A 26,995-nucleotide genomic window follows, 5' to 3' on the forward strand; every position below is an offset into this window, starting at 1 on the left:
TTAAATGAAAAATAATTAAATCACATCTTATCACAAGGCGAGACACCTGCGATGTTGACACACCAACCTTCTGGTGGTTTACGTAATTTATACAAATCACAGCATACTCTCTGCACTGTGCTATGCTAACCTGTCTTGCTCTGGAAAGCGGTTCATCATTTGAAAATACTGTATCCCAATTAAATGTAGTGATGTCCCAGTTCACACACAAATAGCATTAGGAAGAATTGTCTGTGTAGGTAAGAATATGTATCTCTTCTTTCTTGAACAAAAACACTTGAACAATTTCCAATATAATAGTTTATTTTGTAGTTTGTTTAATAATAGAAGTACAGTGCACAAAGCAGTGTGTATAGCTTCAGGCAAAAGGAAAAATACACAGACTGCTTCATTACAGCCTCTTTTTAAGTTGTTCATGCAGAATACACTCCCTACATTTCTTACAACAAAACTATGCAACTCGTTCCATATATGGAGTTGCTCTTTTTGCAAGGTTCAGCTAATTGCAAGTTTTTTTCTTGTGTGCAAGCATTATTCATTTTCTTGTGTGCAAGACCACCCTTATCTATATTGGCACAGCTGTGTCTGCATCTTGTGCCTTAGTAGAATGTTGTTGAAGCTGACACCCTGGGATCCTTCAAGAAGCTGCTTGATGAGATTCTGGGATCAATAAGCTACTAACAACCAAACGAATGGCCTCGTTTGTAAACTTTCTTATGTACTGTGTGTTTTCCCACTCCAATTATATTCGTATAAGTATACTGAAGGTTATAATAATCATAAACACATAGAAAACTGCTGAAGTCTACAGCGTTATCAGCACACAATACCTGTTTTTCAACAACACAGCTGGCTTGTAACATAACAGAACCCCTTCATAGCAATTACTGATATTGAGTCGTATTCTATTTAAACAGAAATCCTGACTATCAGTGTCCCGATTAGGCGGCACCGACTGTACAATGACAGGCACTTCAAATTACTGCCACTTCTAGACCATCTGCACCATAAATTCGAAGAAATATATACATCTGGCCAAAATTAATCTGTGGATGAGTTCCTCCTGCTCTTCAAGAGGAGACTTTAAGCAGTATATTCCCATGAAGTATGCCAGTTATGGAATTAAACTACAAACTATGAGAGTTCCACTGGGTACACTCATCGGTTCAGTGTACACAGGGCAAGACCATCAGATTGAGCTGTCTGGCTGCCCCCATGCTTGCAGACCACTGAATAATTTGTGTGGGATTGTGGCAATGTGCCCCGCCCCTGTGTGTATTTTTGTGTTTTATGTTGTATGTCGCGTGTATTAATGTTGGTGTATTGTAGTTGGTACACGGGATATAATGTGGGTAATGAGCACAAGTTTTTAAAATGTATAATTGTATTTAGGCACGGGGATTTAAAGTATTTAATAATATGTGAGCATGGGGTTGCACAGATTTAGTTCACGTGCTGGGATTCAAGTGAATAATTAATTGGTAATTGAATCCCAGCACAACTGTATATAGATGCACGTTTCATTCACTCGGGGTTGTGTGTTCGAGAGTGAATAGGTGAGAGAGAAAGGAGAGTGTATTTAAAATAACAATTGCTGCTATGTGCTGAGGAACCAGCACGGTACTTGTTTGTGTCTGTTCGTCCACTCGTTTGTCTGTCTGTTCGTTTTGGCTACTGTGCCGTTTTATTTTACAAAGTGTTTTTGTGTTTGTTCAAACCTTTTATTTTTCCGTACTTAATAAACTGCGCAGCAGTGCTTTCATTCACTATTTTCATGCGCAGTGCGGTGTGTTCATTTCTGGTCTGACGTCATCATTAAAGCCAGCCTGTCACATGTGGTGTCAGAACCGGGACAACAGCGCCTTTAACACGCAGGCCAGAAACAGTACTGCGGGGGGGAAAAAAAGAGCAATAGTAGAAGATGCTATCAGGCTGCGGGACTGGATCCTGGACAGTGCTGGGCTGGAGGCCCAGTCTGCCCATAGCCATCTGGGTCCTGTGGCTGATGGACAGGGAGCGATGGGAGGCATATGAGAGGTAACACACCCCAAACACCTTGGAGGAAGCTGTGGAGTTGGTCCTCAGCTACCTGGAGGAACCTATAAACAAAAGAGCAGCCCAGGTAGTGGGATCTCCAGTGCAAGAGGGAGAAACACCGCTGTCTCCAGAGCGAGAGGGAGAGCCGTACCCGTCCCCTGCCAGTGAGGGAGAACTGCACCCGTCCCCTGCAAGTGAGGGAGAGCCGCACCAGTTCCCTGCAACGGGGAGACTACACGCTGCTCCCACCTCCGTCACCAGGAGACTACACGCTGCTCCCACCTCCGTGGTCAGGAGACTACACGCTGCTCCCACCTCCACCACTTCCGCCACCATGAGCAGAGCAGCAGGAGCTGCCTCTGCCTCCACCACCTCCACCGGCAGGAGCAGAGCAGCAGGAGCTGCCTCTGCTTCCACCACCTCAACCGCTTTCACCACCAGGAGGAGAGCAGCAGGAGATGCCTCTACCTCCACCGGCAGGAGCAGAGCAGCAGGAGCTACCTCTGCCTCCACCACCTCCACTGGCAGGAGCAGAGCAGCAGGAGCTGCCTCTGCCTCCACCACCTCAACCGCTTTCACCACCAGGAGGAGAGCAGCCGGAGCTGCCTCTGCCTCCGCCGCCTCCACCGCCAGGAGCAGAGCAGCAGGAGCTGCCTCTGCCTCTACCACCTCCACCGGCAGGAGCAGAGCAGCAGGAGCTGCCTCTGCCTCTGCCTCTACCACCTCCACCGGCAGGAGCAGAGCAGCAGGAGCTACCTCTGCCTCCACCACCTCCACTGGCAGGAGCAGAGCAGCAGGAGCTGCCTCTGCCTCCACCCCCTCAACCGCTTTCACCACCAGGAGAGCAGCAGGAGCTGCCTCTACCTCTGCCGCCTCCACCGCCAGGAGCAGAGCAGCAGGAGCTGCCTCTGTCTCCGCCACCTCCACCAGCAGAGGGTAAATATCTGCTGGTTCCGTCTCCACCAATGTGGGAGGACTGCTTACCATTCCCACCACCACCACCAGAGGAGCTGGAGCTACCTCCACCACTGAGGGAGAGGAGCAACAGCGGAGTTGGCCACCGCCCGGGGGATGCCTGCACGTCACCACCCAGGGATGTTTGCCTCGCACCGCCCAAGGATGCTTGCCTCGCACCGCCCAAGGATGCCTGCCTCGCTTCACCCAAGGGTGCCTGCCTTGCATCGCCCAAGGATGCCTGTTGCTCCACATCGTCTGGGGCTGCCTGTTGCTCCGAATTGCCTGGGTCTGCCTTTTGCTCCGCATCCCACTTTAGCTGCTGGAGATACTGTGATTGGAGCCCTGGAAGAGGGAGCTGCTGGCTACGAAGAAGGGGGGAGGTCAGGAGACCACCCCACAAGCACCCTTTCCGCTGCCAGGACTACCCCAGCTGGAGGAGCCAGACTGGAGACCACCTTCCCCAGCATCACTTTAGCTGCCGGAGATACTGTGGCTGGAGCCCTGAAGAGGGAGCTGCTGGCTATGAAGAAGGGGGGAGGTCAGGAGACCGCCCCCCAAGCAGCTGTTCGGCTGCTGGGATTGCGAGCCGGCGTGTGTGTGGTCAGCATGGCCACTACAGCTATTCGGGTGGAAGGAGGACGTCCCACCATGGCCGCCCCCGTGGACTATTGCTGCCCCTGTTTCTGGGCCGGAAATAAAACCGGGACTTTGGGACTAAGGGGGAAGGTGGCTGTTGAGGTCATGTATGTTGCGCACAAGGGGGGGGGGGATATGTGGCAATGTGCCCTGCCCCTGTGTGTATTTTTGTGTTTTATGTTGTATATTGTGTGTGTTAATGTTGGTGTATTGTAGTTGGTACACGGATATAATGTGGGTAATGAGCATGAGTGTTTAAAATGTATAATTGTATTTAGGAACGGGGATTGCACAGATTTAGTTCATGTGCTGGGATTCAAGTGAATAATTAATTGGTAATTGAATCCCAGCCAAATTGTATATATAGATGCACGTTTCATTCACTCGGGGTTGTGTGTTCGAGAGTGGAGAACGGGTGAGAGAGAAAGGAGAGTGTATTTAAAATAACAATTGCTACTACATGCTGGGGAACCAGCACGGTACTTGTTTATGTCTGTTCGTCCACTCATTTGTCTGGCAGTTTATTGTCTGTTCGTTTTGGCTACTGTGCCGTTTTATTTTACAAAGTGTTTTTGTGTTTGTTCAAACCTTTTACTTTTCCGTACTTAATAAACCACGCAGCAGTGCTTTCATTCACTATTTTAACTCGCAGTGCTGTGTGTTCATTTCTGGTCTGATGTCATCACTAAAGCCAGCCTTTCACAGGGATCTTGTTCTTCCCCTCATAAATCTGCTATAATGTAAGAGACAGATCTGTAAAGAAGGCCACAGACTTTACCAGTCAGCAAGTTAGAGACATTAATTCAGCACCTTTTTTTTTTCTATTACTTGTGATGAGTCATGCGATGTGGATGATATTGCACATATTGCCCTCCTTGGTAGATATGTGAATTCACAAGGACCTCAAGAACTGATCGGATTATTGCCACTCAAAGGACAAACTCACAGGGAAGATATCAGCTGCTGTCATCGAATGTTTGAAAGAAAAATAAACATCAACATTGTTTCTATAGGTACAGATGGGGCTGCAAGCATGAGGGGGCACACAAAGGTTTCATTTCTGTATTTAGAAAAAGTATGGAGCACGATGTAATAATATTTCACTGCATAATCCATCAAGAGGCACTCTGTGCACAGTATTTTCCAGATGAGATGGCAAAAGTGATGGATTTAGTTGTACAGATCATCAACAAAATAATTGCAAGAGGTCAGGGGTGTGCAATTTTTGAAAAAAATGTTTGTCAAAGGGACAAAATGCTATAAAAATCTACTTGCCTCCTCCACATCGCACAAAACACACACACAACAAATCAGAATATAACTTGTAGTATTTTGGTTTTATATAACAGTGAACACAATCAATCAATTAGTGATTAACAGTGGTGGATCTAGCCTTGTAACTTGACGTGTTCACTAAATTCTACAAGATACACAAAAAGTGACCCCACATTACCTCGACAAATGTATGTATAACGTACTTTAAGGAAATGTTCCTTCCAGTGCAGTTTGGTGAACTGCTGAACCCCAGAAGGACTTGTGTATAACCTGTCAAGTTTCTCTGCATTTTGTACTGTTTTTCTACCAAAATGCACACAACATTTATATAGGAAAGATTAAATATATTTTTTCTTTTGTTTAATTTAGTGTACAACATTTTACAGCTATTTTTCCTCATCTTACATCTTGTCCCATCAAAGCAGTAACTAGGCATTTTAGCACCCGGGGCAGGCAATCATATTTGAGAGATACTGAAATTGAAGAAAGAATCTATGAAAAAGACCTAGGAATTTATGTTGACTCGGAAATGTCTTCATCTAGACAATGTGGGGAAGCTATATAAAAGGCCAACAAGATGCTCAGATATATTGTGAAAAGTGTTGAATTTAAATCAAGGGAAGTAATGTTAAAACTTTATAATGCATTATTATTAGTTATTTCTTAGCAGACGCCCTTATCCAGGGCGACTTACAATTGTTACAAGACATCACATTATACATTATTTCACATTATACAAGATATTACGTTATTTTTACATACAATTATCCATTTATACAATGTTTTTTTTTTTTTTTTTACTGGAGTACTCTAGGTAAAGTACCTTGCTCAAGGGTACAACAGCAGTGTCCCCCAAAGGGGATTGAACCCACAACCCTCCGGTCAAGAGTCCAGAGCCCTAACCACTACTCCACTGCTCTAGAAAGAGTGCAAAGAAGAGCAACCAGAATTATCCCGTTTAAAAGGCATGTCGTATGCAGACAGGCTAAAAGAATTGATCTATCCAGTCTTGAACAAAGAAGACTATGCGGTGATCTGATTCAAGCATTCAAAATCCTAAAAGGTATAGACAATGTCGACCCAGGGGACTTCTTTAACCTGAAAAAAGAAACAAGGACCAGGGGTCACAAATGGATATTAGATAAAGGGGCATTGAGAACAGAAAATAGGAGGCACTTTTTTACACAGAGAATTGTGAGGGTCTGGAACCAACTCACCAGTAATGTTGTTGAAGATGGGATCCTTCAAGAAGCTGCTTGATGAGATTCTGGGATCAATAGCTACTAACAACCAAACGAGCAAGATGGGCCGAATGGCCTCCTCTTGTTTGTAAATGTTCTTATGTTCTTATGCTATTTGTTGGCTCTCTACTTTTCAATTGTAATCGGTAAAGCTCGTTAAACGTCGAATTCCCAAAAAATATGGTTTTGATTGAAATAAATTTATATACGATAAACGCCGGTAAAACCACTCGCTATTTTATTTTATTTTATTACCAAAAATAATAATTTAAGAAATCATCTCGTCTGTGTAGTTTTTATACTTGCTGTCTGTCCCGTCTCTGTTCTGCTCTGAATGGCTAGGGGAAGCTGTCAGTCAAATCAGTAGTTCCTTAATAGGCTAGTGTAGTTTCACAGTCAGCCATTTCATCCTGTCCTGACAGATCTCGTTGGCTGAAGTCAACAGTGTATAGACGGACGTCACACGCCTCACACCCCAAGCCTGGTACCCTTATAACTCCGCCTCTAACTCCACCTCTACAGTGACGCAATTTCCAAGTCCTCACATAGATCCCACCCATCTGAAGTCGTTTTTTGTTTTTTTTACTGAATCTACTTTTCTCTGTATTGTCAATGTCGTAACATGTAATATGCCCAGTTTATGTTTTTCAAATAATGAATAAATCGGCATTGCGTTCTAAATAAACCATTTAATCATCATTACATTTATAAAGGCAGTAATTAATGCGCTTACATTTCCATATAATATATACAAAAGCATCGTTAACTATTTGCGGTATGTAATGTATGTAAAAAAATAAAAAATAAAATAAATAAAATCTGCAAGCATCGTTCGGAATGGTCTTGATGTCAGCGTATTTTAAAAATATTGCTTGATACTCTCTGATTAATATACTGCCCTCCGCTTCTTTGGAAACTGTTCAATTATCCGTTTGTTTCTATTGCAACAATACTGTTAGAACGGAACCCTATAAAAATGTACCACTGGATTTTGGAACAAGGTACGATGGTATCTCTGAAAGTGCAATTGTATTGTATAATATATGTATCTACACCATCAATGTACAATTCCCTGTGTTACAATAATGCAGTACAACCATAATAATAATAGTATAGCTACACTATAGAACCGTGGTACATTTTTATAGGGGTATAGCTTCACACAATCTACATTTACTTAATCGTATTAAAGTAAGAATTATGTGTGTCATTCTCATCTTATTTACAATATAAAATTGACATGCTTACATGTCTGTATAGGTTAGCCTAGGTATACGCAATAAAATATAGGAAGCTGAAGTTCAGGTCGTCACTCATATTATTTGCATCCCAGTTTTTGTTCTGTCCTTTAAGCTCATATGCCAATTGATTTATCAAAGCTAAATGACTATCCCTTTGTTTAAGTCCCTTTGGTCATATCATGTTGACCTGCTTTTTCTCTGTGAGTATCCCACAAGGATCATCCCTTCTACAAGTGCATGTAACCTGGCCCAACATGGATTTGTGTGGCACATATGCCAATGGAGTTTGTATGTCATAAGTACATAAGAAAGTTTATAAACGAGAGGAGGCCATTCAGCCCATCTTGCTTGTTTGGTTGTTAGTAGCTTATTGATCCCAGAATCTCATCAAGCAGCTTCTTGAAGGATCCCATGGTTTCAGCTTCAACAACATAGCTAAATATCCCTGTGCAATGTATTTTGTCACGGGTGACCCTGAACCAGTTATTGTGTGTAGTAGGGGGTTGGATTCCTTTGCATGGAGAATTTCAGTGGCTAGAGTTCACGGCTCCTCGATTGATTCAGATTCAGTTGTATTAAGTCTGCCCACTAGTAATGTGGAGCAAAGTGGGTATTGTGGTGTTTGCGGAGCCGACCCGGGCTGGACCCAGGACAGGGGTGGAGTCCTGCTGGGAACGAGCTGAAGCATTGGACATGGACTGGATGATTTAAAGGTGAAATGTATTAATGAGATGAGATGTGCTGTAACCATTTGTAATGTTTGAATAATCTTTAGTCTGTAACAAATACTGTAAAGTGCTCTCTCTCTGTAAGACCGTATAACAGAATCTGGTACAACTTGATACACTGGCCGGCCTTGAGCAGCCTCTTATTAAAATTGGCACGATTCCCAGAATTTAGTGCCAAAATCTCTGTTAAGACTTTTCAGCTTGACTACAGAATAATGCTGTACTAATAGATGTATGTTAATATGCTTGTTTTAAATGGTATAGATTGTTGTGGTAACATATAATCATAGGTAGTGATCATTATTGTTAGTATGAAATACTATGAACAATTTTTATGTATAAGATCATATGATTCACTATGCTTAATATGATAGCATACCTGAAGCTGTTTTCTATCAAGATGAGCATAGTTAAAAACTGAGTCCTAATTCAATGAAAAGAATTACTGTGTGCTTACATTCAAGAATTATAACTTCTGAATATAAAGGGAAAAGGAGTTAGGAGTATTCTTAAGGGAAAGAGAAAGACAGAAAGGGACTAAAGGATCTCACTTTGAGTCGGTTTCTGCTTGTAATTTAGCTTTAAAATAAGTGGGTGAGTAAGAACAACCTAGAGTAAAAAGCAGCCTCTAATTCAAGAAAAAATAAGCATTTTAGAAGATACACCACAGAAAGGGAACGGAAAAGTTAAATAAATTGTTATTGCGATATTGCTGCTATGCTGCTACTAGCAGAAAGTAATAAGGTTAGCAGCCATACGCTATAAGGAGTAAGGTACTAGTTTGACTCTGAAGTTAAAAGACGCAGCATAAAAAGATGTTGTGTTTAAAATACAAAATAAAAAGATTGAAAAAATATTGAAGAATAACTTTAAAGCAAAAGATAGGCTTTGGAAAAGTAAACTCTGTGTAACCTGCTGTCAAGGCTAGAAGTATTTTTCAATTTAGAAGAAGGAAGGACAGAATAGAAATGGTCTAATTCCAAAATATATTAAGATAGTTAGTTGCCGGACGGAACAAGCACGTAAGATACAGGTGTAAGGAAAGTTCTAGGGAACATTAATCACTATTAAACTTGGCAAGAAAAGAGGTGTCTCCAGCAAGCTGGTTTTAGCCAGTATGTGTATAGCTGAAAAATACAGGGTCATCTGGATGTCAATTAAGTTCAAGCTACCAGGGGCCCATAGGAGAAAAACATTACAGCTTAACAGCTCAGTAAAATAGTTAGGTTTTCCATAAGGAGAAAACTCTACACTAAAAAGATATAAGATGGAAGTTCCCTATAATACCTGCTAAACACACACCTGTAAGGAAAGAAGGAAACTAATTTGAGAGTGAGATGACATGAGGGAATATATTTTTGAAAGCCAAGTTCATGTAATCAATTATAATCATTATAACTATAACTGCTATATTATGATATAACTATTGGTGTTGCATATATTCAAACACCACTCTTTTTATAATACACACATTTATTGGTGCTTCATATATTTAAACACCACTCCTTTTTATAATGCACCCATATTAAGTAGTGAATCAAGGTAGCAGGGATTTTGTGAACTCTTCTTCACCTAACTTTTCAGATGAAGGAGGGGGGCCAAGAATGAGTGGATGAGAACATGGGCTAGTGTTGATTTGTTGGCATATGACTCCAATTGAGTCTGAAGAGTTGGTTAACTTCTTTAGAGATTACTGTTTGCCAAGAGATAAGGACTGTCAATATAGATTGATGATTGGATCTAATTGGGGCTTCCCATTGCTTTCAATGGGACGAAAATTGTATAAAAACCCTGGGCCGATCACACTGAGACCACCACAATCAAGCTTGGCAGAGCTACGTGGTCCATCCTTTGCAGATCTCTACAGAACAGTCCTTCTCTTTTGTTCATGCTACTCTTCCTTATAATAGGAGGTAAGCATATTGATGGTATTATTGTATCTCGCATTTATTGGTTATATTGCTATGAGGTTTTGAAACTATGTTTTAGTATTGAGAGTGTTATATTGAATGTGCTAAAACATAGCAGTGGGTGCTTGTAGGCTTTGTGCTTAGCCAGCCTGAGGGCTGCACTAAATACATATAATTGTATTATGTTATTGAAGTATTAAATGCTGAGCTTGTAATAAACTTAGGATTGCTAATTATTGTTACATGTTTTCGGGTTTTAGTAGTATGCGCAAACTACTAAACCAATATTAAAGGCATTTTAATAAAACGAAGGAGCGCTGATGTTGCTCTGATTCGTAAAACTTTGAATAAATGAGTCTGAGTGATTTTCTTGATTAAATAAAAAGGTTTTAAGGACACACCGCTCGTCCAGTGCTCGAACATAAACCACTAGGATTTTTAAACATCTCTGTCCTCCTTAACGTCTCCCCTGAGTTAAGAGTGTGTGCAGAGCGAATAATATAATAAAAGAGAACGTGAAAAGTGAAAACGTGACAATTTACATATCCTAAATGAAATACAAACTGAAATTAGAATTTCAATGTAGATGTAAAATAAAAATGCAGGCCTGTGTAAACCATTGTGCAATCAGTTTTTAATATATATATATATAAGAACATAAGAACATAAGAACATAAGACAGTTTACAAACGAGAGGAGGCCATTCAGCCCATCTTGCTCACTTGGTTGTTAGTAGCTTATTGATCCCAGAATCTCATCAAGCAGCTTGAAGGATCCCAGGGTGTCAGCTTCAATAACATTACTGGGGAGTTGGTTCCAGACCCTCACAATTCTCTGTGTAAAAAAATGCCTCCTATTTTCTGTTCTGAATGCCCCTTTATCTAATCTCCATTTGTGACCCCTGGTCCTTGTTTCTTTTTTCAAGTCAAAGAAGTCCCCCGGGTTGACATTGTCTATACCTTTTAGGATTTTGAATGTTTGAATCAGATCGCCGCGTAGTCTTCTTTGTTCAAGACTGAATAGATTAAATTCTTTTAGCCTGTCTGCATACGACATGCCTTTTAAACATGGATAATTTTGGTTGCTCTTCTTTGCACTCTTTCTAGAGCAGCAATATCCTTTTTGTAACGAGGTGACCAGAACTGAACACAATATTCTAGGTGAGGTCTTACTAATGCATTGTAGAGTTTTAACATTACTTCCCTTGATTTAAATTCAACACTTCTCACAATATATCCAAGCATATTGTTAGCCTTTTTTATAGCTTCCCCACATTGTCTAGATGAAGACATTTCTGAGTCAACATAAACTCCTTGGTATTTTTCATAGTTCCCTTCTTCAATTTCACTATCTCCCATATGATATTTATAATGCACATTTTCATTGCCCGCATGCAATACTTTACACTTTTCTCTATTAAATTTCATTTGCCATGTGTCTGCCCAATTTTGAATGACCTTTGCTGCTTCAACAGTGTCTGCCACTCCTCCTATTTTTGTGTCGTCTGCAAATTTAACGAGTTTGCTTACTATATCAGAGTCTAAATCATTAATGTAGATTGGAATAGCAGAGGACCTAATACTGATCCCTGTGGTACACCACTGGTTACCTCACTCCATTTCGAGGTTTCTCCTCTAATCAGTACTTTCTGTTTTCTACATGTTAACCACTCCCTAATCCATGTGCATGCATTTCCTTGAATCCCTACTGCGTTCAGTTTGAGAATTAATCTTTTATGCGGGACTTTCTCAAAAGCTTTCTGGAAATCTAAATAAACCATGTCGTATGCTTTGCAGTTATCCATTTTCAATGTTGCATCCTCAAAAAAGTCAAGTAGGTTAGTTAGACACGATCTCCCTTTCCTAAAACCATGCTGGCTGTCTCCCAGGATATTGTTACCATATAGGTAATTTTCCATTTTGGATCTTATTATAGATTCCATAAGTTTACATATAATAGAAGTCAGGCTTATTGGTCTGTAGTTACCTGGTTCGGTTTTGTCTCCCTTTTTGTGGATCGCTATTACGTTTGCTATTTTCCAGTCTGTTGGTACAACCCCTGTGTCAAGAGACTGTTGCATGATCTTGGTTAGCGGTTTGTAAATAACTTCTTTCATTTCTTTGAGTACTATTGGGAGGATCTCATCCAGCCCAGGGGATTTGTTTATTTTAAGAGCTCCCAGTCCCTTTAACACTTCTGCCTCTGTTATGCTAAAGTTATTTAAAATTGGATAGGAACAGGTCGACATGTGGGGCATGTTGTCCGTGTCCTCCTTTGTAAAAACCTGTGAAAAGTAATCATTTAATATATTTGCTATTTTTTTTTTCTTCATCTATGATTTTGCCATTTGTGTCTCTTAGACATTTAACCTCCTCTTTGAATGTTCTCTTGCTGTTATAATATTGGAAAAACATTTTGGAATTGGTTTTAGCCCCCTTAGCAATATTGATTTCTATCTCTCTCTTGGCCTTTCCAACTTCCTTTTTGACTTGTGTTTGCAATTCCAAGTACTCTTTCTGTGTGCTTTGTTTTGGTCCCTTTTAAACGCTCTGTAAAGTGCCTTTTTTCGCTGAATATTTTTTTTGATTGATCTATTAAACCATTTTGGCCATTTTGTTTTAGATTTAGATTTGTCTACTTTTGGTATGTAATTGTTTTGTGCCTCTAGTACTACATTTTAAAAAAACAGCCACCCTTTTTCTGTGGATGTTTTCTCTATTTTACTCCAATCTACTTCTATTAGTCTCTGTTTCATACCTTTTAGTTTGCTTTTCTAAAATTGTAAACCTTAGCTTTTGTCATTACTTTTGGGGTTTTAAAAAATATTTCAAATGAGACCATGTTGTGGTCTGAGTTTGCCAATGGCTCTCTGACCTCTGTTTTAGTTATTCTGTCTTCATTATTTGAAAAGACTAAATCAAGGCATGCCTCCCCTTAGTCGGTGCCTTGACAAATTGCGTTAGGAAGCAGTCATTTGTCATTTCCACCATTTCACTTTTGTCCGTCGTGCCCCCCATTGGGTTTTCCCATTTTATACAGGGGACGTTGAAATCCCCCATTAGTATGGCTTCTCCTTTTCTACACGCATTTCGAATGTCATTGTACAACAGATTATTTTGCTCAGCGTCTGAATTTGGCGGTCTATAGCATGCTCCTATTATTATGCCCTTTGAATTTGTGTCCATTATTCTGACCCATATTGATTCTGCATTGTTTTCTTTGTCCTGATTTAACACCTGGGCTTCAAGGCTATTTCTTATGTATATACAGACGTGCTCAAATTTGTTGGTACCCTTACAGCTCATTGAAATAATGCTTCATTCCTCCTGAAAAGTGATGAAATTAAAAGCTATTTTATCATGTATACTTGCATGCCTTTGGTATGTCATAGCATAAAGCAAAGAAGCTGTGAAAAGAGATGAATTATTGCTTTTTCTACAAAGATATTCTAAAATGGCCTGGACACATTTGTTGGTACCCCTTAGAAAAGATAATAAATAATTGGATTATAGTGATATTTCAAACTAATTAGTTTCTTTAATTAGTATCACACATGTCTCCAATCTTATAATCAGTCATTCAGCCTATTTAAATGGAGAAAAGTAGTCACTGTGCTGTTTGGTATCATTGTGTGCACCACACTGAACATGGACCAGAGAAAGCAAAGGAGAGAGTTGTCTGAGGAGATCAGAAAGAAAATAATAGACAAGCATGGTAAAGGTAAAGGCTACAAGACCATCTCCAAGCAGCTTGATGTTCCTGTGACAACAGCTGCAAATATTATTAAGAAGTTTAAGGTCCATGGAACTGTAGCCAACCTCCCTGGGCGCGGCCGCAAGAGGAAAATCGACCCCAGATTGAACAGAAGGATAGTGTGAATGGTAGAAAAAGAACCAAGGATAACTGCCAAAGAGATACAAGCTGAACTCCAAGGTGAAGGTACGTCAGTTTCTGATCACGCCATCCGTCGCTTTTTGAGCGAAAGTGGGCTCCATGGAAGAAGACCCAGGAGGACTCCAGTTTTGAAAGAAAAACATAAAAAAGCCAGACTGGAATTTGCTAAAATGCATATTGACAAGCCACAATCCTTCTGGGAGAATGTCCTTTGGACAGATGAGTCAAAACTGGAGCTTTTTGGCAAGTCACATCAGCTCTATGTTCACTGACGAAAAAATGAAGCTATCAAAGAAAAGAACACCATACCTACAGTGAAACATGGAGGAGGCTCGGTTATGTTTTGGGGCTGCTTTGCTGCACCTGGCACAGGGTGCCTTGAATCTGTGCAGGGCACAATGAAATCTAAAGACTATCAAGGCATTCTGGAGCGAAACGTACTGCCCAGTGTCAGAAAGCTCTATCTCAGTCGCAGGTCATGGGTCCTCCAACAGGATAATGACCCAAAACACACAGCTAAAAGCACCCAAGAATGGATAAGAACAAAACATTGGACTATTCTGAAGTGGCCTTCTATGAGTCCTGATCTGAATCCTATCGAACATCTATGGAAAGAGCTGAAACTTGCAGTCTGGAGAAGGCACCCATCAAACCTGAGTCAGCTGGAGCAGTTTGCTCCGGAAGAGTGGGCCAAACTACCTGTTAACAGGTGCAGAAGTCTTATTGAGAGCTACAGAAAACGTTTGATTGCAGTGATTGTCTCTAAAGGTTGTGCAACAAAATATTAGGTTAGGGGTCCCATCATTTTTGTCCATGCCATTTTCATTTGTTTTATTATTTACAATATTATGTTGAATAAAAAATCAAAAGCAAAGTCTGATTTCTATAAAACCTCAACTGTATAAATGGGTAATTGTATGTAAAAAATAATGTAATGTCTTGTAACAATTGTAAGTCACCCTGGATAAGGGCGTCTGCTAAGAAAGAAATGATAATAATAATAACAAGGAGTTCTGTAACCACTGGAGGTCTTAATGAAGAACTTGATTACAATCTTTGCTCTTATGATTTATCATGTATATTAGATTACAGTTTGTGGCATGGTGGTGTGGTGGTTAGCACTGCTGCCCACAGCTCCAGGGTCCCAGGTTTGATTCCCGTTTCATAGGAGTTTGCATGTTCTCCCCGTGTTCGTGTTGGTTTTAACCAGGCACACCGGTTTCTTCCCCTCATCCAACAACATACTGGTCAGGTTGATTGGTCACTCTAAATTGCCCTCTGTGTGCTTGCTTGTGTGATTGTGAGAGTTGGCCAGTGATGGACTGGTGTCCCATCCTGGGTGTAGTCCTGCCTTGCACCGTGTCTGCTGGGTTAAACTCCCATTTATATAGACATTTAAGGCACTACTTCATTTGACCTTAAGAAGAGGTGAAAGACCACTGAGTTATATAAGGTGTTGTGAGCTGTTACTGCATTGTTCTCCATGAAACTGAAACATTGTAGCCAGAGGGGTAGTAACATTTGGAATGTTGTTACAAAGTCTGTTACATTAAATACAATGTTACTAATAGTCTGGGGGGGGGAAGCAAATAGATTTATTAATTTTTTCACCTCTCTTCTCGAAAGCACTTTGGATGGATTAGAAATTGAACAAGTATAAAAATGTACGGAATACCTATATTGATATACATTTCTGTGGCGGAGTGGCCCTCCCCTATATGTATGTGCACTGTATTGTTATTATTTGTATTATTATTGTTTGCATCGCGGACGAAAGCTGTCATCATTATTTGATTTTAAAACCTTGTGAGGATGCATGACTGATCAGCTAGTAATTTATTTAACTAGCTGACAGTCGCGCATCCTTTTTAAACTTGTCCAGACTATGGCCGAGGGGTAATAGGATAATTAATTAATAGCTAGTTAACCCCTCGGCCAGAATATAAAAGCTTGCAGCTGTCTGTGCTCAGGGTGAGGGTGTTAGAGAGTGGAGAACGAGTGAGGAGTTAGGAGGTAAAGAAACTAAAACATAAACAACTGCTAAGCGTGCTGGTTTTTACACCAGCATGATACTTATTTGTTTATTTCTGTTTGTTTGGCCAACGCACCTTTTTGGTTTGTAGAGTTTTGTTTTGTTTTGTTTGAACTGTTTGTTTTATTATTTAATAAAACCCTGAGCGCCGTTGCGCTCCAGTTTTGCACTGCCATTACTTGTTTTGGTTTTGTGTTCTTGGTCCGTGACGTCACCACACCTGCGCACGGCAAGCCATACTGTCACAGTTTCTTAATGTTTATATATGGCTATGTGACAGGGTGGCTGGGCGGTGATGTCATACAGAAGCAGGGATGGGAAAAATACTGACACCAGGCAAGTACTGCAGTTAAAGGCGGCGCCGTTTTATTTAACAAAAATAAATAAAATATTCAAACAAAAACACTGTGCTCACAGAGCAAAATAAAAGGGTAAACAAAAATAACCACAAACACAAAATCTCCCGATTAGCAACAAATTAAATCACCTAATTAATTCGGGAGATGGCCACCTTCTGCACGAGTTTTCTAAATACTGTGTGGATGGGGCTTCCCATCCATGCTACTAAATAATAACAAACAAACGGCTGCGCCGTCACTTCTATAAACAAAACACAAAACCCACAGTGTTTTGCCGTCATATTAAATACACTAACTAAATCATAATACAATAATAATAATCAAATACAAAATAACACAGGGGCGGAGGGGGAAACCCAGTTCTAAAATAAACAAACCCTGTACAGGGCTGCTCGCCCTGTTACATATCCCCTCCCCTTGTGCGACGCACACATGGCCCCAACGGCCACCTCTCCCCTCAGTCCCAAAGTCCTGGAAGAGGGGGAAGCAAGGTATTTCTGGGGGTGGCCATGGTGGAATGTCCACCACTCCCAACTTCTTTGTGGCTAACAGCTCCCTCTTCCGGGGCTTCAGCCACATAATCTCCTGCCGCGAAAGTGCGGCTGGGGGAGCTGGTCTCCTGACCTCCCCCCCTTCTTTGTGGCAGGCAGCTCCCCTTCATGGGGCTCCGGCCACAGTGTAGCCACCCCAGGCAAAGCAGAGCCCCCGGTGACCCCTGGCAAAGCAGGGCCCTCAACGACCCCAGGCGACGGCGGCAGCAGCGGACCCTCGGGAGGCGACGGCGGCAGCAGCGGACCCTCGGGAGGCGACGGCGGCAGCAGCGGACCCTCGGGAGGCGACGGCGGCAGCAGCGGACCCTCGGGAGGCGATGGCGGCAGCAGCGGACCCTCGGGAGGCGACGGCGGCAGCAGCGGACCCTCGGGAGGCGATGGCGGCAGCAGCGGACCCTCGGGAGGCGACGGCGGGAGCAGTGGACCCTCGGGAGGCGACGGCGGCAGCAGCGGACCCTCGGGAGGCGAACTCGGGAGGGGAGCCCCTGGCCATGGAGGCGGCAGCTGGAGCTCCACTTCTCCCTTGTACCCTGTAACTGGGGCGGAGCAGCAGGCAGCCCCAGGAGATGCGCAGCAGCAGGCAGCCCCAGGCGATGCGGAGCAGCAGGCAGCCCCAGACGACCCAGGCGTGGCATCCCTGAGCGGAGCGGGCATGGCATCCCTGGGCGGTACGAGGCAGGCATCCCTGAGCGGTGCGAGGCTGGCATCCTTGGGCGGTGCGAGACTGGCATCCCTGAGCGGTGCGAGACTGGCATCCCTGAGCGGTGCGAGACTGGCATCCCCAGGCGATGCACGACAGGGAGGCAGCGGTCCCTCTGGAGGCAACGGCGGCAGCGGACTCTCAGGAGGCGATTGCAGGAGGGGAGCCAGGACCAGCGGTGGTGCTGGGGTTGGCCCTCTTCTCAGCCGCGGTGACCCGGCCATTTTCCCCCTTGCTCTTTTTAGCAGCCTGTGCAAGGACAGCTGCGGACCGCCAGGCTTCTGTTCGGGTCCGTCCTGTTGTGAAGGGAGAGGCAGCTCCTGCTCCTCTCCCTCAGGTGGTGGTGGTGGAGGCAGAGGCAGTTCCTGCTGCTCTTCTCCTGTCGAAGGTGGCAGGGGCTCCTCCCCTTCTGGCTGCGAAGGCGGCAGGGGCTCCTCGCCTTCTGGCTGCGAAGGCGGCAGGGGCTCCTCGCCTTCTGGCTGCGAAGGCGGCAGGGGCTCTTCGCCTTCTGGCTGCGAAGGCGGCAGGGGCTCCTCCCCTTCTGGCTGCGAAGGCGGCAGGGCGGCAGGGGCTCCTCCCCTTCTGGCTGCGAAAGCGGAAGGGGCTCCTCCCCTTCCGGCTGTAGTGGGAAAACCCCTCTGCTGGTGGAGACGTGGGCTGTAGACGTTCGGCCTCCCCTCTTTTGGGCTGTGGACGCACCGGCTCCTCCCTCTTGGGCTGTGGACGCTCAGTCTCCTCCCTCTTGGGCTGTGGACGCACAGACTCCTTCCCCTTGTCTCCTTTGGCCTGTGGAGGTGATGGGGTCTGTTACTCCAGCAGCCAAAACCACCCTGACGCACAGGACACCCTCCCCATTGTGTAGGCTTCCCAGAAGCAGGGGTCTTCATAGGGGCAGTCCCCTGGTCATGCCCAAACTCCCTGCAGATGACACACAGGGGGGGCCCCTTCAGCTCTCCACTGCTCCTGTTCCGTGTCCCAGTATGGGGGTCCCAGTTGGGTGGGGTCCCGTGACCACCATCTCCTCCCACCTCTCTCCTGCTGCTGCTTCTGTTGTTACAGCCCTCTGCAGCTCTTCTTCCTTCTTCCCATCCTCTTTCCTCACTCTCCTTTTTTTCCACACGCAATAATAAAAAATGAAAAAAAAGAAAAAAACTGCAGTCCCCCTCCTCTGCCTGAATCCAGGAGGCGCTGGTGATCCCACTTTAACACCACGTGTGACAGGGTGGCTGGGCGGTGATGTCAGACAGAAGCAGGCACAGGAAAAATACTGACACCGGGCAAGTACTGCAGTTAAAGGCGGCGCCGTTTTATTTAACAAAAATAAATAAAATATTCAAACAAAAACACTGTGCTCACAGAGCAAAATAATAGGGTAAACAAAAATAATCACAAACACAAAATATAAACAAAACCCATGTCAGGCTGAGCAATTGCCTTCACTGTTCCTAGAGTTTTTAATTTAGTTTTGTTTTTGCTCGCGCTCCATCTCTCCGCTCTCGTTCCTCTTAAACACCCAACCCCGAGCTGGAGAGCTGCAGGCTTTTTATACAGGTGGCCATCTCCCGATTAGCAACAAATTAAATCACCCAATTAATTCGGGAGATGGCCACCTTCTGCACGAGTTTTCTAAATACTGTGTGGATGGGGCTTCCCATCCACGCTACTAAATAATAACAAACAAACGGCTACGCCGTCACTTCTATAAACAAAACAACAAAACCTGCAGCGTTTTGCCATCATATTAAATACACTAACTAAACCATAATACAATAATAATCAAATACAAAATAACACAGGGGCGGAGGGGGAAATCCCGTTCTAAAATAAACAAACCCTGTACAGGGCGCTCGCCCTGTTACAGGCTATCATTAATAAATTATTTAAACTTGCTGATGACAATGCTACAGAGAACAGCAAATACTGCTGCAACATAAGGTTGCAAAAACATACAATTGTGTTTGCATTTTTAAATGATGATTTAATTGAAACCTTATGTTAAATAATACTAGTAAAATATATAGTACTAGTATGCTGAATTGTATGTTGATAGGTACAAAACTGTAGGAGGAGATGAGTTTACAAAGAAGAGGTTGGAAACAACCATAATAATAATAAAGAAACAGAGCAAACAATGTCTTCGTTACAAAGCAGACTGAATGAAATCTAAAAACGTTTAACATTAACACGTACATTACAATGGATACCAAATATTATAACTGATCAAGTAAAGCAAATCAACTAACATTTACAAATGTAAACCTACCTCATAAGATTCTGGAACTTCAGAGGGGTAGCGGGCCTCTCGTCCAAACATGATAAAATATGGTGAATGACGTGTGGTCAACTGTTTTTTGGTCCTAAGCCCAAAAATAACCACATCCAGATATGTGTCCCAGGTCTCTGGCTTCTGCTGGCAAAGTTTGCTTAGAGTTCTGAAAATAAACAGTGTAGAATATTTTTTTTTCAATTCTTATTTACATTTTACATAACTAACAACTCTAAACACATTGCATCAAATTATAACGTTTTAGGACGGGGCAAAATATATTTTTCCAAATCTCCAAATATTTGGGCAACTGATGGCAAATGAAAACAATGCTTATATTCTCATGGATAGCTAATCACAAATTGGTGGTGGAAGTTGTGGGATTATTGATGTTGTGTGTGTTCAATATCATGCTTCAAAATTACAGTTAAATACCTCTTACCTCTGTATGGTGCCATTCATTCTTTCCACCAAACCATTCGTTTGAGGGTGGTAAGGTGAGCAGAGGCTCCGTTTTATATTCAGGAGTTCACAAACTCCTTTGACCTTTTGATAAGAAAGTGTGTGTGTGGGAGGGGGGGGATGTTAAAACACAGTACAAACTTATTAATGTAAACTGACAGTTGTTTAGCTTAAAATAACATTTAAAATTTCTAATATTTTTGTTTAAATATCTTTCATTTGTAAGATTCAACACTGAAATGTATACCTGTAAATACATTAAAACAGAATAAAATAAGCGGTGACGGCTAAAATTATTTATGGAATTTGAAATAACGCATACAATTACAGAGATCATGTAAAGTAAACATTTAGAAGTAGTGAAGACCAGATATCACCTGATTAATGAATTCTCTCCCTTGGTCCATTAAAATCCTTTTAGGAGCTCCAAAAGTGTAAAAGGACTTTACTATGCACATTGTGACATCCTCTGCAGATTTGGAGGAAATGGGGAAGGCCTCCACCCATTTGGTAATCAATCAGCACGCAAATTTATTGGTTGCCATTTAGGGTCTTGCTCAATTTACTAATAAGGTCCACTCCTAGAAGCTCCCATGGTTCCTTGACCTACAGGAAATGTAAGAAATTATAATGTGAGGATAATGTGGCTGTAAGAAAAAAATTGGTCAAAGAAAATATATAATGTCAAATACAACTGAAGACGTACAACAATGGGAGTGAATTTTTCTTCTAGTTTTATAGTGGTCCTCTTCCCCTGACATTTAGGGCACTGTGTAACCTGCAGATAAAATAATGCATTATTTACTTAAAAAACATTTTAACTTCATCGGGGCTCCCGAGTGGCGCATCCGGTAAAGGCCCCTGCTCGGACTGCAGAGTGCGCTCTTTAACCTGGTTTCATACCCGATTTATTTCCTCGCCAGCTGAGGACAGGAGCTCACAGGGGCAGCGCATAATTGGCCGAGCGCTGCCCAGGGTTGGGAGGGGGGAGTCGGCATTAGCTTGCTCGGCTCACCGCTCTTCAGCACCCCCCTGTGGCTGACCAGGCGCCCGCGAGCTTGGGGATGGGGGCGGAGAGACTGGCGCCAGTCCTCCAATCACCACTATGGGTTTCACTGCCTAGGTTCTGAGCTCGTGGTGTGAAAAAAGTAGGATGGATGACGGCTCACATCTCGGAGGACGCATGTAGCACGTCTTCATCCCTCCTGGATTGGAGCAGGGGGTTGCAGCCGTGAGCCAAGCTTAATGGGGTCAATTGGGTATTCCAAATTGGGGAGAAAACAGGAAAAATTGGCGGAGAAAACAATTGGGTAAAAAACAAAAAACATTTTAACTTCTGTCTTTGCAGTGTAAGTTACTGTATACTTTCAAATGACATCCATGATTTTTCATAAACGCTGATTTCCCATGTGAAAGCACTATTCAGTGTTTATGGTTTTGAGGACTAATTCTTTTTTCCAGATAAGAAATAAGTGATGTATCATTTTTGGGGCTCTCAGTCTAGTCTTTTAGTCTTTTTAGTAATGTGCTAATATGCTACTTGCAGTTACTCTTAAAATAGTGTTGTTGCTCTGAGTTTATATTTTTGTTAGACTACAAATGAACTAGGAACAATCTCAACAGTCTTTGTTGGACTAGAGAGATCAAAAAGAATGTTTAATGCATCAAGTTAATCAAGACCATTTTGAAAACCTGATTAATGTAGTTCTGTGGTATTTTAAAATATGAAAAACTTAAATTGAAATTTTATTTGGAGTATATAAACTCTACTGAAAAGCTTTCTTGTTTGTATTCATACAACTATAATATTGCCCTTGAAGGCAAAATGACATGAACATTCATAGTAAAAAAAACTATATATATTTGAATACTAGTCTAAACACATGATTACTCACATCGTGTGTCGCTTTCATATTATGATACCAAACTGTGAATTATTGGAAAATATTTTTGTTAATTTAATGAAATGTTACCAGGTATCTAGCAAACAGCTGGTGTCAGTCTCATAGCCTCTAACATTATGGCACTTGCATAAAAATGTTTTTAAACTTTATCACACAGTGTAAGATTTTTCAATGTTAAGAAAACTCAGTTGAGCTGTTGTTTAAACTTCCTTTTTATTTATTTATTTTTATAACCAAAAACCGATTGACCTCTCTAGTTATTGTATTGGATACTGGTGTGGGTCATGTACACCCATCAAAAAGCACTCACCCAATTATCAATATCGGAACTCATTCCAGGCCAGTAATATCTGGAGGAAACTGCCTCTCTAGTTCTGTGTTGGCCACAGTGTGCCCCTATAGCACTTGCATGAAATTCCAGGAAAAGACTGTCTGCCTCTTCAGTGCCTTTGACCACCTTCACCTTTATTGATGGCTCTGTACCCTTCTTATGTATATAATAGAGCTCGCCGTCTAATAAACAAAAGAAAATAATAAGAAAAAAACATGTAGAGGCGGTTGTAAACACATATTCAGCTATGGCAGTGATTTTCAACCGTAGTCCTGTAGTTAGCCATGTCTGCTTTTTTCTAGTTGAGATAGGTTACTAGGGATGAATATCTGAGTTTTGTTAAACGAAAGGTTTGGTGAACTACAAAGTTCATATACAGCTATCCAACAATATATTAGGCTAATATGATTACAGTAGCATCTGTTGCTGAAAATAAGTTACGTTGGCTAATTATGTTTTCGTTGTAGTGAAGATACTTTAGACATTACCGAATATTATTATTATTATTATTATTATTATTATTATTATTATTATTATTTATTTCTTAGACGCCCTTACCCAGGACGACTTACAGTCGTAAACAAAAAATACACATGAAACGAATGGTCATCAACACTGTAAAGCGACAAAAATAATATTAGCCGATTATTTATTTGGCAAACAGAGCCACCACCACGTCTCCAGATAAGTTAGCTATACAATTTGGGGTTTTGTGAAATTTAATTTAATTTGAATTTATAGCCATTTGCAACCCATCCAAGCTTTGAATTACCTTGAACCACATAAGTGTCCTGCACGCCTCCGGATGATGAATTTTTCCCCCTTCGTGGACTTCTCGGGGTATTTTCCCCGTGTCTTGAACAGTAATATTTCCCTGTACATTGTTGGATCCATAATCTTCGCTAAGATGAATAGATCAAAAGGGTTAAAATAGGTTTTTAATACATTTGCTACACCACCGGCGTAGATTTAGCTAGGGACGGTAGGGACATGTCCCTACCAATGTCAAGGGACCGTTGAATTGTCCCTATCAATAATTTTGATAAATCTGAAACGTCTTTTGTCATGTTATTTTATCCGCTCCACAAAGGGTTAACTCTCCCAAGATCCCCTCGTTGCTCATCCCTCCTCCAAAAAAAAAACAACAAAAAAAAAATGCTAATTTGATTAGCTTAAGCACTAGGTTCTGAACCGGGCGGTGAACTTTGAATAATAACGTACTAGTAATAATAACAGTGACGTGCCAAACGATACTCCCGATTTCGCCCTTTGAGTGCAGCGACTTATTAAAGAGAGAAAAAGAGATAGCTTTAAAAAGAATGGCACCCTGGGATTTGTAGGTGTTTGGTGGGGTTTTGGGGTGTAATCAGCAGACAAGAAAACTACAAATTCCATAATGCATCACTGTAACACGGACTCAGTGCGCGGCTGACGTCAGGGACCAAGCAGAGTGTTCTGTTTTCATTGAGGCGCGAAAGTGAACAAGGACTTGGGAGTTAAAGGTGATTCTCCGGGTTAAAAATAAGGAACATTCTAGTCAATCTTAAATGGTGTAAATTGTGCCACATTTTTCACATTTATTTTAAAAAAGAAGAACAAATGCAATCAGTTAAATTCGATATTTATTTTGTGTTTGTTGGTTAATGCGTTGTCACATTATTTCAATCCTCCTCCTTCCTCCCTTTGTAACTAACTTACTCCTTGCTTGATATTTTTGTATTCTGTGTGTAAAAAGCGAACACGAACATATATTTGATTGAATGGACAGTGTGACTATCCAGGCGGCTAAATAAACGCTCTATATTATATAGGTAGTCATAAAAGAATATATATTAAAAAGTAACCGGGGGGGGGGGGAGGATATAAAAATAAATTTCAGTGGGGCGTGAGTAAAAAAAGGTTGAGACCCGCTGGCTTAGGCTGGACTCTGGAAAGACGCTCATCTGAAGGTGCCGCTTGCCGGTCAGTCTGATATGAGTGTGAGCCACTGACTGAATGAAAGCCAGATGCCGGGGCTGAAGGTATTGTCAGCTCGTCAGCAACATAGTTTGAGAGAATAAACCTACCTACCTACCTAATGGGTAGGTAAGTAGGTTTATTACGTTAGCGACCCATTGCTAGCTGCTAACCCCACGTCATTGGTGGCTAGCTAGCTTGTTTCACAGCTAATCATTATGTGTGTGTGTGTGTGAGAGAGAGAGAGAGAGAGAGAGAGAGAGAGAGAGAGAGAGAGAGAGAGAGTCAGTGTACATGAGCATGTTTTGATATCGTCAACCAACTAAGGTTATCTAATCACTTCAATTTGGCTTTAGGTGACTAAAGCATAATGGCAGCCAAAAAAATAAAGACGGACATAAGGAAGTTTTTTTTACAAAAAGTCAAAGTGTAAGTAGGAAGATGTTGTTAAAGTAATAAACACAATTGATAATGATTCTCATAGCAAATGAAAAAGTAATTTACTAATGAAGTTAGCAGAGTCATACTTTCTCTCTAAACAGCATGCATCAATTTATCATTTTATCAGGTGAATGAAGCAGTGCAACCTGGTAAAAGCAGTACAGAGGCAGGTGGAGCAACAGGGTCGCAGGTGAGGTTTGTAATGGCTTAGTGATAATAAAAGTGAAAGTGTTAGACTCAGTTTTTAGATATATTATTGTTTGAGGCACATTATGATATGATAGTAGGCTAATGCTGTATAGTAATACTCAGCAAATAAAGTTAGCATAGCCATATATTTTCTCTCTATATGGCATGCATCAATTTATTATTTTATCAGGTGAATGAAGTAATGCACAGCACAGACACAGGAGTGGCAGGCAGAGCACCTGAGCGTGCATGTGCTCATGCTTGTAGTGGCAGGGGTATTGGTAGCTTACAGTAAGGCTGGGATAGGTTATAATTCAGGTTATTAGTAATTCTATAGCAGGGATGTCAAACCAGCTTCCAGGAGGGCCACTTTATCATAGTGTTTTAAGTGTATACCAGCCAACTTCATGTCAATCAGATTATCCTCGATTCATTCATTTCAAGCCACCAGAAGTGACCATTTAACAGCTGTCTCCTAAAAAATGTCTTCCCGGGGGGGGGGGGCACGCCCCTGAACCCCCCTAGCGACCGCGACTCCACCCCCCTAAAAATTGTGTCCCCACCAATGTTCAAACCAAACCTACGCCCTTGTGCTACACTCATCATTATACAATCGAATATGTCGCAATGCCCTGCTGTTCATTTGATAAATTAACATAATACACTTTTCTTCTCTCAATATTTCATATGGAAATCAAACATTAAAAATCGAATCATAATTGAAAAATTGTACTTATATATATATATTTTTTTACTCACCCTGTTTCTTTTGTCCTCGTCACGGGTGTGACTTAATAATTTAAGAAATAATTCCTGAATAAAACAAATAAAAAGAAACTTCTCACTTAAATATTAACAGACAAAAAACAGTACCAAGTAATATTTTAAAAGAAAAATACGTTCTTCAATGAGAAATAAACTAAAGTATTTATGTACAAGTTTCCAGACTCTTTTCTGCTACTGCACGCTCCTCACAACACTGTCAGTAGGTCAGTTTTTTGTGAAATAAAAAAAAACAACAGATGACGTTTATAAAGGCCGATCCACACTAGACGCGTCAGGCCGATGCACACTAGATGCGAGCGATGCTTGATTTACAGAGGGGACACCAAATATTTCAGGGCGACTGCAAAAAACTGTGCCCCTGGAAAAAATGGTGCCCCTTGTTTATTGAGAGCAAATGCACACCAGATTGACACAAATCTATTTAGCATGCAGGTGAGAGAGAGACACACTAACAGTATAAGTTTGGTATTTTTTGGCAAGCTCCTGCTTAATTTACAGCGGGGACACCAAATATTCCAGGGCAACTTTGAAAAACGGTGCCCCTGGAAATAATTATAATCTCCTCTCAAGTTCAGTTTTGTTGTTGTTTTTCTTCTTTTTGTCACAAAATATACATATTTCACAAGTAAGAGCAGATACAATATACAATAACTTCAGAGCAACTTTAAAACATATACATGTGTAACAGGAACCCTGGAGTGCAGTATTCTCAAGTCACCCAAGAAAAAAGTAAAAACATTTGCTAAACGAATTCAGGTTCTGGGTGTTGGTATTCTCACCAACAGGCTGCAAAACCATGTCCGAGGTGTATATCTTTTAAAAAAATACATGACTAGAACAAAAGATTATAATCACTGTAAGAAGAAAATCTGTTCTTTGATGAGAATAAATGTATTTTTACAATTTGTATTGATTTTTATCTCATTACCATGTGTCAGAACTTTTTTTTTTTTTAGGCAATTCTTAATACAAACTATGCATCTTGTTCATAATTTTACATAAATCCATGGTTTGTAAAAGTGCACATACATTTTTTATTTTTATTTATTTATTTTTTTTAGAAAAATATGGTGTCCGAAAAGATTTCTCATTAATGTAA

At 41.5% G+C, this 26,995-nt stretch overlaps 1 long non-coding RNA gene across 1 annotated transcript; it reads right to left on the reverse strand.

Annotated features, from left to right (window-relative positions):
• Positions 1–20,545: 20,545 nt before the first annotated feature.
• LOC117400254 (uncharacterized) lies at positions 20,546–25,972 on the reverse strand. The gene is made up of 5 exons (XR_004662832.2): positions 25,870–25,972; positions 23,297–23,426; positions 22,504–22,706; positions 20,996–21,067; positions 20,546–20,895 (listed from the first exon to the last, which is right to left on the reverse strand). It is a non-coding gene; the product is annotated as an uncharacterized LOC117400254 (long non-coding RNA).
• Positions 25,973–26,995: the final 1,023 nt, after the last annotated feature.

Source organism: Acipenser ruthenus, chromosome 4 (assembly GCF_902713425.1).
Source record: "Acipenser ruthenus chromosome 4, fAciRut3.2 maternal haplotype, whole genome shotgun sequence".
NCBI classification, from domain to species: domain Eukaryota; kingdom Metazoa; phylum Chordata; class Actinopteri; order Acipenseriformes; family Acipenseridae; genus Acipenser; species Acipenser ruthenus.